Below are 20,251 nucleotides of genomic sequence, written 5' to 3'. Positions count from 1 at the left end.
TACTCCCACTTAAGTGGCTCATAAAAAGATGAATCGCTAGCCAACCATATTTCCTGACGCTTCTTCCCCTTGCCGCTGACTTCCGCCTGGAATAGCATGCTTTTACTCCACGGCAAACAACATTGTTTCATTTTAATTCAATCGTTTACTATAACTTTTTCGTTACTTTCACGTTAACTTATTTACGAATGCATGAAACGAATTCATTCTAATTCTTAATGAATAAGATAGATAACATACGGAAAATCCAATTTACATCAGAATTTGGATGGATATTTACTGCATGGATATTTCAATATCCAAATGATAAATGAAGTGTATATTTATTGCACAGTTTTGAAATGTTTTATTTTGCATAGAAATATACTATCTAGTGATGATAACGAACAAGGAATCTGTATAAGAAAATAGATCTCACACGCGAGGGACATTTATCTTGCGACGATGTGGAACCACGATTCTTCTTCCCTCGAGATGGGGAGTTAAGGTCGGGGGCAGTTAGAATGATAGCGGATTTGAAAATCGTGCGATCACGAAATTCGGCTGATCGATTCGTAAATGGGGAGTGTGCGGGTGGTGACCGAGCGTGGGAGGCAAGTAGTTCTGCGAAAAGTTTTATGGGCCGAATTTTGAAAGTTTCCCGTAATGGCGGCTGCTGGCTTTGGGGTCTGGGGTTCCGGGGGCGGTCGGTCGCTGGTCTCGCGGAGTTTAAGAGGGTAGTTCGCGTGGCCGTAAATTTTCTCCCGGTCTCCCGACGCGCTCGAACGGGGGAGGCTGCTTTGAGAGGGGGACCGGGTGGCCTAGGAGGTGGAAGGTGGAGTTTAAGGGCCGCGGGCGAACGCGAAGGTTCGCCTACGCCACATATCTTTCTACCATCTTCTATCAATAATTCCCTCGTGAATCTTAAGCGCGGGAAGTTAACTCGCGCTGCCGCGATAATGCAGCCAGCCGTCATCCATTGAAAAATCGGTGCACGTTCGTTCCTTCGGTGATCAATGGATCTATCAAAACTGGAAACGATAATACCTTGACCTTTTATAATTAAACGAATTTTTCGTAGTAACTTTGGCTGTTCTATTAGAGGATTCAACTTAACTGTTATCTCATCTCATATTATTGGAACTAGGAAATAATATTGACAGGGAAGGGTTATTTATGTATAATTTTCATGTTCTGATTCTTATACAGACCACCGGCTCGCAAATCAGCGTATTTGCTTGACAATAAGAAGGGGTTGCTCGTCGGAGCCAGTGGTAGTCGCAAAGTCGGTCGTCTCTCGCAGCCCCTTTTCTGGACGCCTCGCCCGGGTGGCAAAACACACAAGACCCCTTCTAGGCGGTGCATGTACTTACCAAGTCGAGGACACCAGTCGTCTCGCTGCGACCCCTACATCCACCTCCTAGCTTCGTGGTAGCCTCTTCGCGGCCCACGGCACGGCACGAGTACGGCAGCCACGACGGCGGACGTAGTATGTATGCAGATTCGTGAAATAAATGCTCGAAAGTTTCACTATAACTCTGCGCGCAAAATCTCCAGCTCGTCCTGCCGCTATGCCCTCCCCTCTGCCCCCAACCGCGTCGGGACTTCCACTCCCTCCTTCGTGGCGACCTGCAGAGCGTCCGTTCCTCCCTCGCCGCCGTCCCGGTTCTTCTTCTTCTTGCAGCTCGCCCGCGCTCAGGACGCCGCGTCGGGAGCATCCGCATTATTTAGTGCTTCCGCATAGTCCACGGAAAATGGCCAGGAAAGCTACCGGAAAAACCCCACGTTGCCTCGTTGCCGGGGCAAGATGGCTTCTACCGCGGAATACATTTGCGTTTTCTCTCCTCTAACCACCGACTGAACCTCCTCTTCATCCATTCTTTTTTATGGATTCCTACGTTTCCTTGTCATTTATTTCATCCTGTTGTTGATTCATGGGTTGATACGTATTTAATTTTTTTAAGCAATTTGATATTCAGTGTATGAAAGTTGATTATGGCCTCATAACAATATGATTGGTTAAATAAGAATATGTAATCGTTTCTGTCTTGTGAATCTTCTTATTTGACATCTGACACGTTTTCATTGATTGTTTAATCATAAGAGATAAAATATTCATTTGGTAATAAAATATTTAAATATAATAAGAAAAAATTCAAATATGAGATTATCATAGCCAAATAATGTCAGCATAAGACTATGGAGGTAGAAACAGGTGAAAAATGAAATAAAGAAGCGGAGATGAAAGGGTCTCGATTACACAGGACCCATTGTAGCAGAGAGCAGGTGAGAACAGGTCGATGCTCATCCGTTACAAACGATTGTCTGAAAAACCGCGGCGAGAAAAAACGTGGAACCCCCACGGTTCTCTCACCCTGCCGCGTCTGGGAAAATGCCGCTCATCCCCCGTGAAATCAGGGCGGAAAAAATCACCGGATTGACTCCACTCGACGCTCGTCCCGCTTTTTCTCGCCTCGCTTCGCACATCTTTTTTTTTCTCTCTCTCTTTCGCCCCGGTGAGCCCTCCGATAAACGCGGCCAATAAAAATAACGAGCGGCCACCCGCACGCCTAACCACCCCCATCCCCCGCCCTCTTTCAACCGGTGCTTATTCGCTCGTCGACCGAGCTGGGGGTGAAGGTGTACGTGGCACTGAACGTGGGGAGGGAGGTTGTTGCTTCAAACCACAAGCCAACGAGGATACCAACGGGACTTTGTGTATACATCCTGTTCATGTCCTTTCCTTTACTCTTCATCTCATTTTTTATTTTGTAGAGGAAAATCAAACTTAATCTCATTCGAGATACACGAATAACACTTTAACAACTGACATAAAAGAGTCACACACATCATTCTGTTTCCAGTAAATAAATTTTAATAACAAGTTATCGTAGTTTGGCATCTTCCCTTTTTACCTAACATTAATTACCATTTTTTTTTATCACCTGCATAGTCTTTCGTCTGAAATATAAAAAAAAACGAGTAACGTGTAATACTATAATGAAAGAAAAATTATATCCCCGCGTGAGCGTTGCAGCGTGTGCACTAGGAGAGGGCGAGTTCGACGAAGTTCCGGGCGACGGATTTCGGAAAGGCTAGCGCGGCCCGATGAAGTTCCCCGGTAGGTATCCGCGGCGACGAACTTTTCCCGCGCGGAAACGTACACAATAACGGCCGCACACATCCTCGCTAACGTTCAAGTGCAAGGAGCCGCGACGCGAAATGGTACTGGTGAGCCGAGTATGTGTAGGTAGATAGCATTTCAGGCCGCTCGTTTCGCTTCGTTTGTGTGCATGCTTGCACCGGTAGGGGTTGCACTCACGTTTTGTTTCCTCTACCCCCTCGGTCCGCTTTAACCCGGGCGCGCGTGTTCAGTTCAACCCCCGTCCCTCCCGGTCCCATAGACGACATCGCAGCCACCTAATCCCAGCGAGATTAAGATAACCCCGAAAAATGTTCAGCTAAGTCGCCAACTTTGTCTGCAAGGCGCGCTTAAAACGTGAGAATCCCGCTGGCGAACAACCCCCCTCTCGTCCCGCGGTGAACGTGTCCCGCTCCTCGTCTTGGATTTATATATCCGAAAGTTTGCGATCGTCCACTTCTCCTTCATTGTAGAAGATTACGTCTTTTTAAACTCTCTATTTCGCATGTTTTAGATGTACAGATTGAATTAATAATAATTATTATTTAACACTAGATTGCCCAAGGAAGTCATTTTGACTGCTTTTGGTCAAATGTACAAATAATAATGCATAANNAGACAAAAATACGTTTGTCATATAACAAGCAATTAAAAGTTTCCTATATTCAAATTATTAATAAATTCAAGCTGAATAAGGTGAAAAATGTTAACAAACTGAATTAATGAAATCAAGAATAGTTCCAAGTGAATCTGCTTCACTTATTATCAAACACTTTATTTGCATATCTTAATACGTATCACTCCACATGTAGAATATGTAATCAACTGCACACACTCAAGGTATCTTAAAGCAGAGCTCGCGGTCTACGTCACGTAGTTAGTTTAACGAAAAATTGATTCTTGATGTTCTCTCGCGCACAAGGTAAGTAAGCGTGCGTTAAGGGTAGAGCGTAGACCAGGAAGCAAGCGATTGACGTCGCCGACGCGAGCAACACCGATACCATCAACGGAGGTAACGTGAGTACATATCATTGGATTGGATGCAATGAAATTACGTCTCCGCAGCGCAGCGTCGCGCTGTACTACTCGGCTAGATTGCTGCGCTTCGCGGTAATGGTAAGTGTGACGCTGTGCGGTCCGTCTCGCGTGTCGATTGATTAGAGAATAGTAGATCGCCACCTGTGCGATCGTAATGATTAGAAACAATTTTGTGAAAATTAGTAATATTCCGCGCATGTATGTATAGGAATGTAGAATTCTAGATAGTAGATAGCTTGTTAATGTACGAAAACGTTGAATACTTAACAGTTCATTTGTCAAGCGACACGTGACGCTGCGGTTCGTTGATAATTTCATCAACAATGGCCTGTTCATCCGTAGGGATGCGTTGTTATCGATCGAATCACCGTCCCCGACCACCATAATGTTCCCCGCGCTCTACCGTTCCCTCCCGTTAACTTTAATTACATCCATCGCCCGCTTAATATTGCCCTCGTCAATTAAGCCCTAAGAAAAATCCCGTCAACCTCTGTCGAACACTATTCGACGCCACTTCTCTGTCATTCATCCAAAACGCGTTTCCCTCTTTTCCACTATTAACGGTACTGATTGAAATTGAAAGTGAATCAAACGCGAGCATTATGGACCTTTAAATAGATAAAACATTATGAATTGGATTTAATTACTCCTGTGAGTAAAATCAAAAGAATTTTCTCAGATCCTTTTTATTACATACATACTTCATGTACTTCATTATTGATTATGTACATATATTTTAATTTAATAGTTGTCGTGTAATTGTACTCGTTATAAGTAATTTCAGATTTCATTGCAAAAGCCTGAATACATTTAAGTAGCGTTTTAAGTAGGGTTAATAAACGAACAGCAATAAAATTAAGCGAGAACCCCGGCGGGACAGGTATCCGGGCTCGCGTTTAGGGAATTGTATCAAATTGTGCCATTCTCATCGGCCGGAACCAGGGCTCGGTGGCCGTTACTTTATCCGTGGAACACGCCAACCGGCGGCAACCCTTTTCGTATCCGTGCTTTTTGTCCGCGCAAGAGGAAGACAGTATGTTTTCACTTAAAGGGCGGTTTAGCGACGATATTCCCAGCGCCACGGAGTCGCCACACCGCGCGGCGCGTCGTCCCGGGCAATTTTTCACTCGGTCCTACTACACCCCTAAACGCAGCCAGCGGACGTCGCCGACCACTTCATAAAATTACTTTATTACTCGTCCGGCCCTTGCGGTGGCCCCTTCTCCTGCCTTACCCGGGACCATTTTTTACCGCGACATATGTCGACAAGGGTTTCGCCCTCCGGAGGACCACGCGGCCCGTGCCAACCCGGGATACCTTTTTCCTTCGACGGTTTCTTCCCTCAGCGTCTCCGTCATGACCAGACCCTTCCCGCTTCATGTATTTTCGTCGTTCTCTAGCAAACAGAACATATTTCTCGAAAACACTAAACACGATCGTCCGTCGATTAAGTTTCGTACCAATTTTTCTTCATTTCATTTATTGTAATTTATTAAATCAAGATTCATGCTTCCATTGAGACTCCGGGCATACTGATAAAATGTCGTGCATCTGGGAGTTTATTGTTAAAATATGACTGTTCTTCATTTAACTGTTTTTCGTCCTGTCGTTTGTTTCGTCCGTTTTTCATTTAACGTCGATTACCCAATAATTTGTTAATAAAAGAATGTGCAAGTACTACATAAAACTCTCACGGCTCTCGTTTCGCTCCTCCGATTTTTACACGGTAATGCATCGACGTGGGCGTCCTCGGCGAATAATTTTGCCCGAAGTTTCCGCCGGTTTCGGTCGGCGGTTTCGCAGCCGAGGGGCCGAAGTAATACCATAGAAATAACTTGTCAGCGTAGGTGGAATCTGACGGCGAAAGCAAAAGAGAGGGTGAGAGCCGGGTAGCCAGGCGAGCGGAGAGGCGAGGAGAGGAGAGGCTGGGCGTATCCTCGGTTTGGGCGATATAATAAATTAGAAAAAGCCGCGGGGCTGGCTGGCCCGTCTTGGCCCAGAACCCCCCCGCGACGCGGTAACTTCGCCCCAACTATTAGATTACGCGGAGCATCTGCAGAATCTCGGTTCGCGGCCGTTAATTTTCGTTAAAAAGCGAACGCTGTACGCGGCAGGTGGGAAGTCGCGAGTCCCACCGTTCTTCTTCCACCCTTACATCTTTTCGGCCGCTCCTGCAGGATAAGTAAGCACGGTTTTACATGGTTAGCCGAACATTAACGTTGCCCTTGCAGACTTCTATGAAGATTTAACGCCGCGACGTTCATTCCGCGCGAGGCCTTCAACCCCTCGTCCTCTTTCTTGTTTCAGGGATATTTCATCCCCCGCGGATTCGCCGCGTCGGCCCCCGAGACCGATACTTTTGCGAGCGCAGCCTGCACGGCGCACTGCAACCAGTACCGCGAATTTAGTGCTCGATTGTCGTGCAAATTTATTGCGCAGCCTGGCTACCACCCTCTCGATTGGTTTCAGGTGCGAGCTTAATAACACCTCTATGGAAACGTGATGGTTAACTATCTTCCCATTTATTCAGAATGATATTAATGTTAATTATTCTTCGAATTTGATAATTGGAAATGTTAAAAAGAAAGCATTCTTATAAAGGAAGTTGGGGTAGGGAGCTGATGGTTGGGGGTTGGAAAAATGTGAAGCGCTGATCGTGTGAAGCCGCCTTGTGGCTACAACGTTTGCTACCCTTAAGCCAGATGGCAACACAGGGGTTGTTCTATCATCCCGGGTTTTTGACCAGACTACCCTTAAACAAGTTTCCAGAAATTTAATCAAACAATATATTAAATAATAATATCGTCATACATCTATTAAAGTGTATTATTATTATACATTTATCAAATATTAATATCGTTATCCAAGATGAGTCAATAAAAACCAATAAAACAATTTGCTATGGTAATTTTATTAAAATATACGAGCAAATTATATGATCATTTTATTTTATCCTTGTTGAAAAATTAATTCTTGTATTTTATATCATATCAGAAATCATATTTCTTTCTTTTGTAGAGTCACCTCTCATTATACCGAATTTGAACTTTCTATTCATTAAACCAGTCTTATATGTTGGTTTAATGAAGTCAATAAATATTTTACACTGAACGCATTTCTTATTATTCCACAAATTTTATTTTCATGGAAATCGATTTTTCTTACGCTTTGGAACGTGACTTGGATAATTTTATAGAAAAAGTTGAATCCCTCCCTGCCCTGCAGATTTCATTAAGGGCGTTTTAACCGTGTTTTAAATTTATCATCCAATTCGCGCTTTACGATCGGCAGTGTTTTACCGTCTTTACTGTCGAAGTGGCATGCGCCCCTTTATTATCGTTCCTCATTCTTTCCACAGTTTTTATCCCCGTACGATGGCAGCTTCCTCGCTGTAATGGGAAACGTTTAATAGCCGGACAAATTAGAAAGCAGCTGCGTTGGCGGTTTGCCGTTTGAATTTTTTACGCGGTCTGAAAATCCGCCGCGGTGCGACCGTAAAACGATCGAGTAACATTGTATTTACCAAAGGGGCGTTCACGACTGTTGCCACCATGCTGTTTAGGTCGAAATTTGACGAAAAACATGCAAAATATCTTCTCATGAAAGTTGTGACTTAAAATATCGTGAGATTCATTCAATTGAAAAGTTAAATGCCCTTTTTGAATAAATTTAAGTATGTACCGAATTTCCAGGAAGTAAATAAACGATAAATCAATTGCTGTCATTCAATAAAAATGCCTTTGAATTACATCAAGAATTGTACGTGTACTTCACTCTTTCTCTCCAATCTCCGTATCATTTCATATTCAAGTTCTCACCTAGCACCCTTTAAAGAAAAAAGGAACGAGGCTTTGAAAGGTAGGGAAATCTTTAAAAGCGGAGGATGTCGAGGGATTTGGCGCGGTGGTGTGTATAACTTGTGGACTGTCGGCACGTGGCACGTCTCGCCACCCCGACGCGGCACAAATCCCACGTGTACCCTCCGTGTCTGTGTGCGCGCGGCGTTTCAGGCTCGCCCGTTTTTTCTCTCCATCCCCCGGCGGCGCTTGATCCTCCACGGGAGGGTACTTTTTCTAACAGGTGGTGGCCCGCAACGGTGCAGCTCTTTTTTTTTCCCCAGCTTTACCCACTCTCGAGCTCCCTGCTACCCTCTTCACTCGCCTATTTTTTGTTCTCTCTTTTTTTTCCTCTTTCATTGCACGGTTTTTTTTTACACAGGTGCACCCATTATCCCTCGTTCCGCTTTCGCGTCGGTGTCCTATTCATTCACCGAGCCGAGTGGCCACTTGCTTGACGCTTTTTCACTTAATTAGAGGTCATAAACTGCTGCTCCACCGCACTGCTTCGCGTTACAAAAAAGGAGAAAGAGCAACGAGTGAGAGAGGGAAAACTGGACCGAGGACCTTTTTCTTTTTTGCGTTCCGCAAATTGCTCCGCACGGTTCCTCCTTTTTTCATTCTTTCCTCTCCTTCAACCCTTCCTGCTCTCCACTTCTCTCTCTTTCCCGTTCTCGTCCCTTGTCTAGCCCGTCTCTGTCTGCTCTTCGACCGTCGGTTTTTCAGGCCGGGGACTTTACACGGCGTGAAGAGTTAATTAGCGTGCAGTGAAAACGAGCCGACGATGTTCGGCCCCGTGTAATTAGCGTCACTGAGACGGTCCTGCATTTTCTTCGACGACCTCCTGGCAAAACACATTCACCATTCTTATCGGGCGATGTTGATTCTTCAACTGAACTGAACGAGTCGCAACGGGAGAGTGCAAGGAAATGGAAAATTTCTCACTTCGGTATTATTAAAACAGAAATGTACCATAATTACTGACTGTACTTGGCAACATTATATTTATTTCATTTTCTATCTCCCTTGTCTTATATTTTTATATCATTCAATTATAATTTAAGAAAGTATAGAAGGGAATTTTGAAAAATATCACACAGTTGGGGACAATACATGTCATATACACGTGTATTTCTGTAGAGAATTGAACAGTTGAATTCACATTAAAATCAAGTATGATCCATAAGTTGCTAATCTGATTGAATAAAAATCTCATAAAGCGTAATGCAAATAATAATGGGATGTGACAAGTATTTGAATACTAGAAATGATTGCTAAGTAAAAATAGTACAATACCATTGTTATTCTTCTACTAATTATTTTATACGTCTCCCTTAGACAATAGTACGGATATAATAATTGATACACGTTGACCGTTTGACCCTCTGAATCTCGCCTTTGTCCTGCGTCAGCCATCTGACGATCCAATAAATTTCAATCAACCTCAGACACCAGGCGTTCTTTTTCAATAAATTTCCTTAAGACTCAAAGGAACAGGAGCTATTCGTTTTACTCCTGGGAACGATTAAACTGCGAATGACGGAGATCCCGGCGAGATTCTTTCATTCAGCGACGTTGAAAAAGGAACACCGAGAACGAGAATCTCATTACGATTGAAACTCACCGGGAGGTGGTTGCAAATGAAATCTCGGCACCGGCAAGTTTTTCCACCGCTGGGCGAGAAACCGCGGTAAAAGTTCTCTACCGCTCGTGCTCTCACCCCCCCCGGTAGCCAGGGTGCCACCTCCTCCTTACCCACCGCGGTATTTCTTTTCTCGCGGTTCCGCTCCGGGCCAACGGGAAACTTTCCGCTTTTCCGCGAGCCGGCACCCGCGATGGAAAATCTTTTCACCGCGAGCAATTCGACCCGACGCAAGCGAAATTCTCCACTTTTGCCGGCGTAAAAAGACGGTACGATGGTGGTGGTGGTGGGAAAGTTCTTTTATTTTTCGTCGGGGGTACTTTTCTTTAACGGCGTTCGCTGGAAAAGCCAACGGTGGAGAAGAGAGGTTAGTCCGCCCTGAAGCCCGTCGCCCCCGCGCGTTCCAACCCCGAGGTGGGGTGAGTTTTGAAAGGAAAAGAACCAGAAGGAAGGGAGAGAAGTAAGGAGAGAATTCATCCCCCTCGGGCTCTCTCGTGAAAAAGGGGTGGCCGGGCCGCGCTGGACCAGCAGTGGGGGTAAGACTGGCGGTTGGCGCCCCTTCTTAACTACCCCTTACGAGGCAAATCAATAAAAATACGAAAGTGTTCTTCTTCTCTTCGTGCCTCGACTCCGGGCACCGTTCGTTTCACGAAACTTTCCACGGCTCTTCGAATGTGAAACTTGGTATCAAATCTCACAAGTCATATAGGTTCATAAAGTACAACTCATTTTTAATTATCATTCAATAAATGTATTTATCTATTAATGGAAGCAGGAGAAAAATGATGTCGTTTACTAACTGTATGCAAAGTATTTTGATCAAAATATATTTTATTATAAACTATTCTATAAGTTTTGGCTTTCGAGGTTTTGTTCATTTGCAAAGAATTATAATTAATCATTAATCCATACATTTCAAACCAATAGACATAAATAAATTGTTTGATCCAATGAAAGTGGTACAAATAATACAGTAGAATGTTGAAATAATGTACAAAGAAAATTCATAAGTTCCACACTTCAAGAAAAATTCATTCTTAATTTACATAAAATTGTAAGAAATTATCAAATAAACGCAACTATTGTATCTCATTTTTTATTCGCAATTATTACGTATTATAAAAGTATGTGTGATCTAATCTATTGATTTCCTAATCCAGGAATATGCAAACGCAACTGTTTTGATTTTACTTTGATAGCGTGAACTCCTATTTAGGGAAGTGCATCGCGTTGCGTTCCTGTCGCGCTTACAAGTGTCGTGGCATGTGTTTTGCTACCGGTGCGGTGCCAGCACTCGAGCCTCGTTGCGTGGTCCATCCCTCGCCTCTTCGGAACTAGCCTCGCGTTCTCGTTCTCGCTCGCTCCTGGATTGCAGCAAAGTGGCTTCAAGTGTCGAGGGTGCTCGTAAGACAAAGTGCTTCTCGAAGAAGCTGGCAAATGTTTGACCGATACTCGAACCCGTCTTACCGCCAAACGTTCGCAAGTAGCCAATTTGCTGATTTTTGCAATACACCTTCTTTACAGTTTTATACATACGTACTATCATATTACCTGGTCATACATTTTATTGAGTACATTGGTGTTTCGTTTTTTCATATACATATATTGCTTCCCTTTATTTTCATACATATTACAGTCTATATATAATAATACTGCGACATGTTAATTATTATTTGTTGACCAATTTCAGTTTTATATCCTAATATCGGATAAAACAATAAGAATAGTCATGACAACTAATTACATAGGAATCGCTCTTTTTATTCATACTTCATGTGAGTTTTATATCTGATGGAATGTATTAAATGAATGAATTCTTGTTTAACAAATCAAAATTAATACTTGCAACATTTTTTTCGGAGTATCTATTAGCTTATTTAACTATGATAGCGTGGTAGATGGCTCGATTCTTCCGCCGGCTGGCTTGGCGAATCGAAGGAAAAATGTATCCCCTCGCCGATAAAGCGGTAGAGATAGCCGAGGGTGAATCTTAAAATACAACCCCTTCGAAGAACCGGGCGCGGCGCGGGTAGGCTGGCATCCCCGGCTTCTTTCAGCGTCCCTCGGCCCCTCGCCACCCGCCCTGTCCCCCTGGGTTCCGGGGGCCCTCCCACGTCTCCGCGATCCGGCAAATCATCCGGGGCTAGCGTTCTTTTGTTCCTTCATCGTGCCGCGAAAGATTTTCTCCGGATGGAACGGCGAGGGGAGACGCGTACACTTGAGGAGCCTCGGGAAAGCCCAGGCAAAAACCCTCGAGCGAAAATGTGACACAGCACGGCGTCGTCTATAAATACGGGGTTAAGATGAGAAGTAAAAATGCGAAGGGTCGGGACGATCGTCATTGAAGATTATTTCAGAGAGGATAACGCGATCGTGCCACTAAAGTTTGATTTAACTCCGTTCTTTAAACCATGTCTGCATATTAATTGATGATATTTATTATACACTGAATACAGCAATTATAGAATCAATGATTAAGCCACAGTATAAGAAAGAACAGTAGGCTTACTCACAGTGCCGGCTTCTGTAATCTCATGACCAAGAGATTCACCATGTACTCGAGTTCTAATTTAACAGGTAAAACCATGATCTTATACATTACAAGATCGTGGGTTAAACAGACTCTATTGTTATTAATATGTAGCTGTAGTTGTCAGATACAATAAAGATCCTATGCAATCTTTTTCTAATTCCACTCGTTAAGAAGTACTTGACGATGGACGAAATAATTAATCGATTACTCCTGAAGTATTCGGGATAGAAAAAAATTGTATGCGACCTTTCATGTTTCATGAAATACACTATAACGTACAATTGTACTAACTATGTCTACAGAATGTTCGACTACTGGTGACAAAAAGGATTTTTTAAAGAAAATCTGTGACCACGTAACAAACATTTAATTATAAATAATTAATTGGATGAATCGTTAAGAATAACAGCAGCGAGGACAACAACGATAACCGGTTCTGGGGTGTGAGATCGTCGATCGAGCAGAAGTTGACTCGGCGCCGCGTAGCATAAAAGAAGCGAGACACAAAAGAAGAGGGGGGGTTCGGTCGAGGAGATAGAACTTGTTAGAGGGTAAAAATCTTAAGACCCCTTTGTCTCGGTGACGCCATTTTATCATTTCGCCTCGTCCCCCGCGACGCGACGACCGAACGCATCCCCCTCGTTCAACATATTTCAAGTGACAAAAAGCGTCCCTCTTCCGAGGAGACCGAGATTCGTTCTCTCGCCACCTACCTCCTACCCCCGCGATCCTACCCAACCGTCTCACCGCTCCCTCTCGATATGCAGCGGTGTTTCTAACTTTAATTACCCTTATCTGGTGGCAAAAAATACGCCGTCACTCGCCGTAAACGAATTACTGCGATTAAGGGTTTTCAATGGAACGTCCCCCGCTTCACCCATCGCCCCGTATTTCTCTGGATGAAACTGTAAAAACTGTGAAATCGTTGAGCGATTGTTCGCGCTACTAGAAGAGACGTACACATATAACCATCGGGAAATGAAACGATAACGACGTTACTCCGAGCAAATCTTAGAACGGTGCGGGGAAGGGTTAGATTTCTCTAATCGGAAACTCAATATGGAAACTTGGCTCGGTACTTTGCTTGCTCGCGGAAAGACGCTGAATTCGATTTCGGGCTTGTTTGCGCGATCGAATGCGACTGTGTATGTAGATGCTTGCTATCTTTCCGAGTGCACGATGCAACGAGCGAGCTGTGGAAATTCGAACGGGAAATCAATTATTTAGTAAATTAGTATTATATTAGGATTGTAACGAAATCGAAATGAACGAGAACAGGAGAATTGTGTATGAAGTCCATGAACAAATTCAACCAACGTTAAATTAATTCGAGAATAAGAGAGAGAATACCAGAAGTCTTACAATAAATAAACTTGGTGCACACAAACTTTCTGGGCGCACTGTACGCCGTACCAGGCAAGAAGCCTCGGCTTCATTATTTCCCTTCAAATCTTCTATTAACAGAAAATATTGAATACTCAATAACGATTAGGCTGATAAATAAAATTTGTAGAATGCCAATTTAAAAAATGAAATATAAGAACTGTCTTAGATTCTTCAAATATCATTCCTTTAAACACTTCACTCCTGCTCTATGTACTGTCACATTTTTTCCATACCTAAATTTCCTATAATTGCTTGAAATCCGCAGATGAATAAAGATCGTAACTCAATGAGCCAGAGACGGTATCGCAACGGACTATATCGGCCATGTTATTCGTCTTTCATTCGTACCGAAAACGAAGGGGGCGAGACGAGGCAGAGCTCTCGTTGACGTCAGAAAAACCACCCCCGTCCGATTCAGCCACCCTTCCGTCCCCCGAGTTTTCTTCCATCCCCTTTCGCCATTGCGGACCACCAGCAGCAGCTAGTCGGCGAGGGGATTGCCTGGAAAAAGAAACTCCGAAGTAAAATGGCCGTGCCGCGCCGCGCCTCGCTGGTTTCCTTTTATTCTTCTTCTTTCCCGACCATTTTTCAAGCCCCAACCCGTCCCTACTTCTTCCACGAAATCGAGAAGGAATCGGGTTGAAACGAAACTTCCTGTTAGTTTGTTCCGTTAATTCCCGGTGAAAACGGGACCGCATAAATAGAAACCAATTAAGCGTTCTTGTAATTTTCAATTAGATCCTCAACCTTCTTTTTCCATTCGATTTTTAGTATTTATAATCTCTACCAGACTTCAAGTGCATGCAATTAGAGTTTAGCTTTAATGTAATTTACTGTAAAACATACAAAATTTGATATTTTATAATTCTATTAAATCAACCATGAGATGGGAAGCAAACATCGATTTACACGTATGTACATAATCTCTGGCTGCTTTTTAAAATTCACTGATGGATTAATTTACATTGCTTGCGTCAACAGTGCCGCGACACCAGGTTAAAATCGACTCACAATAAATTCATAAATGAGATATTTCGCCATTTAAATCATTAAACAAAACCGCCATATATTTACTCTAGTTAATTTTTAATTGTACATTTAGTACTCCTTTTCTGTTACAATTCTAACATTCCATAGTTCTCGAACGCAATCAATCTCCGTTGGAATTCTTTACTCATATGTAACCTAAAAAAAAATGTTTATCCACTAATTAACGGGATGTAATTATTAAGAGGAAGTATGTAAGTACATGGAGCTTAGCTCCTCGCTACGTTTAGCTTCGCGGGGAACAAGCGTAATCTTACACGCAAACCGCAGAATCGGAACACTTGAGAACAATACGCTATTCAGTTTCCCTCTCCGTCGTCGACGATGCAAAATCGGAAAAACGAAAAAATGAGGGTCGAACTTTTGTTCGAAGCCAAGGTAAAACGCGATATTCGCAGGCCGAGCTTCATCAGTCGAAGCTCCCTTTTAGGAAGTTCCGTTTTACTTCGGGATTAACGGAGCTTTCGCTAAAACTTGCAGTTTTAATTTCGTTTTAATCGGCCGGTCGAGGCTCGCCCCGGAAAAATCCTCCGTTATTGTTTCACGATTTTGCGGTATCGCCGATGATTTCGGATTTAACAAATAATACGGTCCATTGATTCCTCATTATACATTTCAAATACAGTCTGTTTATTCTATTCTAATTGATATTGTTAAATCATGAAAGAAATATATTATCCTGAGTTTTGTTATTACAGAATTCAGAGTAGTAGTGGAAAGACTAAATTCATAGTTCTTTACTTTTCTCTTCTTTTTTTTTATAAGAAGGACATAATTTGCGAAATGTAATTTACTGTAAAACATACAAAATTTGATATTTTATAATTCTATTAAATCAACCATGAGATGGGAAGCAAACATCGATTTACACGTATGTACATAATCTCTGGCTGCTTTTTAAAATCCACTGATGGATTAATTTACATTGCTTGCGTCAACAGTGCCGCGACACCAGGTTAAAATCGACTCACAATAAATTCATAAATGAGATATTTCGCCATTTAAATCATTAAACAAAACCGCCATATATTTACTCTAGTTAATTTTTAATTATACATTTAGTACTCCTTTTCTGTTACAATTCTAACATTCCATAGTTCTCGAACGCAATCAATCTCCGTTGGAATTCTTTACTCATATGTAACCTAAAAAAAAATGTTTATCCACTAATTAACGGGATGTAATTATTAAGAGGAAGTATGTAAGTACATGGAGCTTAGCTCCTCGCTACGTTTAGCTTCGCGGGGAACAAGCGTAATCTTACACGCAAACCGCAGAATCGGAACACTTGAGAACAATACGCTATTCAGTTTCCCTCTCCGTCGTCGACGATGCAAAATCGGAAAAACGAAAAAATGAGGGTCGAACTTTTGTTCGAAGCCAAGGTAAAACGCGATATTCGCAGGCCGAGCTTCATCAGTCGAAGCTCCCTTTTAGGAAGTTCCGTTTTACTTCGGGATTAACGGAGCTTTCGCTAAAACTTGCAGTTTTAATTTCGTTTTAATCGGCCGGTCGAGGCTCGCCCCGGAAAAATCCTCCGTTATTGTTTCACGATTTTGCGGTATCGCCGATGATTTCGGATTTAACAAATAATACGGTCCATTGATTCCTCATTATACATTTCAAATACAGTCTGTTTATTCTATTCTAATTGATATTGTTAAATCATGAAAGAAATATATTATCCTGAGTTTTGTTATTACAGAATTCAGAGTAGTAGTGGAAAGACTAAATTCATAGTTCTTTACTTTTCTCTTTTTTTTTATAAGAAGGACATAATTTACGAAGAGATCTAATATGTATTTAATATGTCCAGTTTTCGGTGATATTCGAAGCGACATTGTGCAATCTAAGCAATTCCGAAAGGAACTTAAAGCGGCGCTGTCTCAGGGCGGTACTTTAAGTTAAGCCGATCGCGCGTGTAACTTCTTGTTTACTATTTGTTAAAGTATCCGCGGTAACCTGCCAATGGACAGTGGATTTTGTGTGTTCTTAAAAGATTCTACCACGTAAACTGTATGAATAGATGTAATACAAAAACGTATGTACTATTCAGGTAGATAAATCTATATCGAAGTATTGCGACAGAAGTTATTTAAACAATGTAGAAATAAATAATAGGAAGTGAGCAAAAAATAATCTACGAAACACCTTTGAACTGTCTTTCAAATCACAAATAATCACAGTTTCAAAATTTGTCAGTTCCCAATTGCTTTTAAACAGAAATTGCTTCTTGAGACAGATTAAAGTACATAAGATCAACGGAACGTACCAAAAAAAGATCAAGCTCTGATCCACACGTTACACAATTACTAACATACACAACATCTTGGCCAACAGATCCGCTCACACGATTCATTTATACTTTCGAAATAATGCATTGAATACGAATATACAATTAACCGATATATCGAAGATTGGTCGCGATCGAACGCAATACCGAGGCAAGCCCGCACTCCCGACCCGGCAAAGGAACCTCGTGAAACCGAAGTCGCGCGTTCTCCAAACCGTGGGGGTCGACGCAAACGATCGAGGGAAACCGCGAATCACGGCGCGTAGGTAAATCGAGCGCCCGGGTTGTACGCTCGTGTCCAGCAAAAGCTATCTAACTCGGTTTCGTGGCCGAGATCACGCCGGCCAAGCCCTCCCCACCATCGCCGCCGTCGTGAAACGCGGAGGCCCTTTGATCGCGGCGAAAAAATCCGGAAACCCGTTCCTCTAAAAGTGACCCTACCTGGCGTGCGTAGCTTTTGTGGAAGCACCGAAGGGGGAACGGCGAGGAGAAGAGGAAACCGAGGAGAAAGGAAGAGGGAGAACGGGACACGGGGCTAGCAAACGGTCCTTTACGCATTAGCATAACCCTTGCGAGCTGTCCACGTGTGCCGCCGGGGCGCACGACCGTGGGAGAGGGGTGGGGAACTGGTCAGGTAAGTTTTTTCGCACTTTTTAATTCCCGATGACCAGATGCCCTGGCCGGGTTGCGTTCAAGGGGAGAGATCTGACCTCAATGAGAGAGAGATGACCTCCCCTTCTCGGCCGACCGGATGACCCTAGAAAAATTGCGGAACCGGTTTCTCATTTGGCCCGTATATCCCTTCTCCACGGATTTTTCGGACGTTTAACGGTCACCCCGGACCGGGTGCGACGCGACCACGAACCAGTCCTCAGGTAAGTAAACTTAACGCTCGTTTGTACCCAACCGACCCCTTCACTTCCTTCTGGACACGAGCTTCTTCCTTGCATGGAGGATACAATAAGAATTGTTATTCCTAGACGACGGTTTTAATTTAAGAAGTGTGTTTTGTCATTTGCACTATGTATTTGTGCCTTACATGATATTTCTAAGAATAGCCTTAGAGGAATTTGATTTCACATGCACGTATCCATAGTTTGTTGATATAACGGCACTTTCGGTGGCAATAAGCGAGGAGGCATTACTTCTGATCAGTCCGACGATCGAGGAGAGGCGATCGACGATAAATCGAGGCGCGAGACGTGCACCAAGCGAGCCGGAATCATTAATTCCAAGCGTCAGAAGAGTTCGAAACTCGAGGAATCTCCAGGGTAGCGCGGATAGAAGAAAGAAGAGAGAGTGAGAGAGAGTGGCGACGGTTATGTAGCCAGCGCGGAAAACGAAATCGCTTTGAACCGGGTCTACTCCTTTGACCCGTCCGTTCTTTTCCCTAACAGGCAATTTGGTTAATGACTTCTCGATAGTCGGAATAAACGATGACCCCGAATCTTTTAGCCCCGATACCGAGTTCCCCGAATGGGGAGGGAAAACGGGAATCAGACTTGAGGAATAAAGGAACGCGGGGTCGGGGAACGCGATAAACGTTTCCCCGGGCATGCCAGTTTCACGTGAAAAGAAACTCGAAAGCGGTCGCTGATTCGGAACGAGGGTAAAAAAAGGCAAAACGAAGCACGCGGCGATTCTCGCGGCACCACCCCCTACATTTCTCTCCCGGCCGAGCGGAGAATCGGACAGGGAAGTTAACGAGAGGAAGGTTTCCGAGGAGAAAGAGAGAGAGCTAGGAAGCGGCGCGCCGGCGAGTCAAGGGGTAGGTAAGAAGAAGAACGGGGGCCTGGCCGTGGCGCTGGCGGTGGTAGAAGGAGGGCGGCATTAATTACGGTCTTTTATTATAAAAACTGAACTCCCTCCGGCCAGGAGAGAACGAACAGAGAAGCAGATAAGGAGGGAAAAAGCGCCCCGGCTCCGACTACTGCCACCCGCCCGCACCCCACGCCACCCCCATCCGAGCAGCCAACCCGCCCGGCCTTCTTCGGCCACGGAACCTCTCCTTCCTCTGTTCAATTTAAAATACTTAATCTGTCTTAGTCCGGAGCCGCGCGAGGTTGTCAAATGCAACTGTTGTTCCCGGATGACGATCCGGCCGCGCCGCGCTGTCTCCGAGACTTCCAGCCACGCAACGCTAGGCTCGCTCCGCCGATCTCACTCCGTCTCCCCCGGCTTTCCGCAAGATGAAATAATTGTGACAAGACGATATCCAGTTATTAATCCCTTATTTTCAATTGCAGCTCTGCATATTTCCTCTGGTCAATGTCTATGCGTTTAATACTTTCTATATAAATAATATGCAACCATGTGTTTCCTGGTCGTTCTTTCTGGCATTGTATTATGTGCTGAAAGAGACTGAAATGATTCTTCTTTCAGGTATATGATCATACTTTTCTATTTGAATGTATTCTTTCTGAAAAGGATGTGTTCTTTCCATTCATTGCGATTCGCTAATAAAAAGTGAAAGAACGACAATTTATTAAGCGCAATAGGGATGTTTAAATGTTCACATGTTCCAGTAGTATAATAGAAACGAGAATATAACTCAAATACTGTTCAACTACTGTGATGAGATGTAATGTTATGAAATGTGTTAATAAGTAATTAATGTGGAAATCTCGCACTGAAAATGACATAATTGAAGTACAGTTGAAATGGTATTGTCACTCGATCACTACAAATTATGTATCCTGCCTATCCTAATTTTATTACTGGCGCTACTGTGAAGTGGTGAAATGATCATTTATTCAAATATTTTAATGGGCATGATAATATATTTAATGCATTGTCAATTAAAAAATCGCACCTGCAAGTGCAAATGCAGAATAATATGTGAATTATGTAACATTCCAAATGAGATGTTGTTTTATTCATGTGACAGGATGAACGGACACATTGACGTATCTTCTCTATAAATTACTGTCTTTACTCATTTTATGACCATTCTTATTAAGATTTAATGTATTTTATATGATCATCGTTTAATTATTACTTTTTTGTCATTATAGAGATTAGTGAAGAAAATGCAGATAGAGTTGAGGAGCGACGGGTCCAGTTGAGAACCACCGGGGAAAATAAGAAACGGGAAAACGGCGAGGATTTTAATTTGCATCCCCGTACCCCCGCGGCGGCCACCTTCCACCCCTCGCGCCACCCTACCGCCCTTGTCTTTTGCAGAGCTCCGGAGAGCCTAGCTACTTTCCTTTCCAGAGCGGTGGAAGAAGGAAGGGGGCCAAACGACGAGGAGGCAGAAGAAGAAGAAGAAGAAGAAGGGGCCAAACGGTTGGAAATATCATAGCCGCACGCGCAGAACGAAATTACCGATTTGCCTTGGGCGTTCCTTCCTTTT

General features: G+C 43.4%; 1 long non-coding RNA gene across 1 annotated transcript; it reads right to left on the bottom strand.

Moving 5' to 3' along the window:
• Positions 1-11,268: 11,268 nt before the first annotated feature.
• On the bottom strand, positions 11,269-17,185 carry LOC113464477 (uncharacterized). Its single transcript, XR_003389335.1, has 3 exons — positions 16,876-17,185; positions 13,790-14,057; positions 11,269-13,363 (listed from the first exon to the last, which is right to left on the bottom strand). It is a non-coding gene; the product is annotated as an uncharacterized LOC113464477 (long non-coding RNA).
• Between the last annotated feature and the right edge of the window lie 3,066 nt (positions 17,186-20,251).

The sequence above is a fragment of the Ceratina calcarata genome, unplaced genomic scaffold, assembly GCF_001652005.2.
Source record: "Ceratina calcarata isolate Rehan_Ccalc_2016 unplaced genomic scaffold, ASM165200v1 scaffold39.2, whole genome shotgun sequence".
Classification (NCBI taxonomy): Eukaryota; Metazoa; Arthropoda; class Insecta; order Hymenoptera; family Apidae; genus Ceratina; species Ceratina calcarata.
This window is presented reverse-complemented; position numbering and strand designations above follow the sequence as displayed.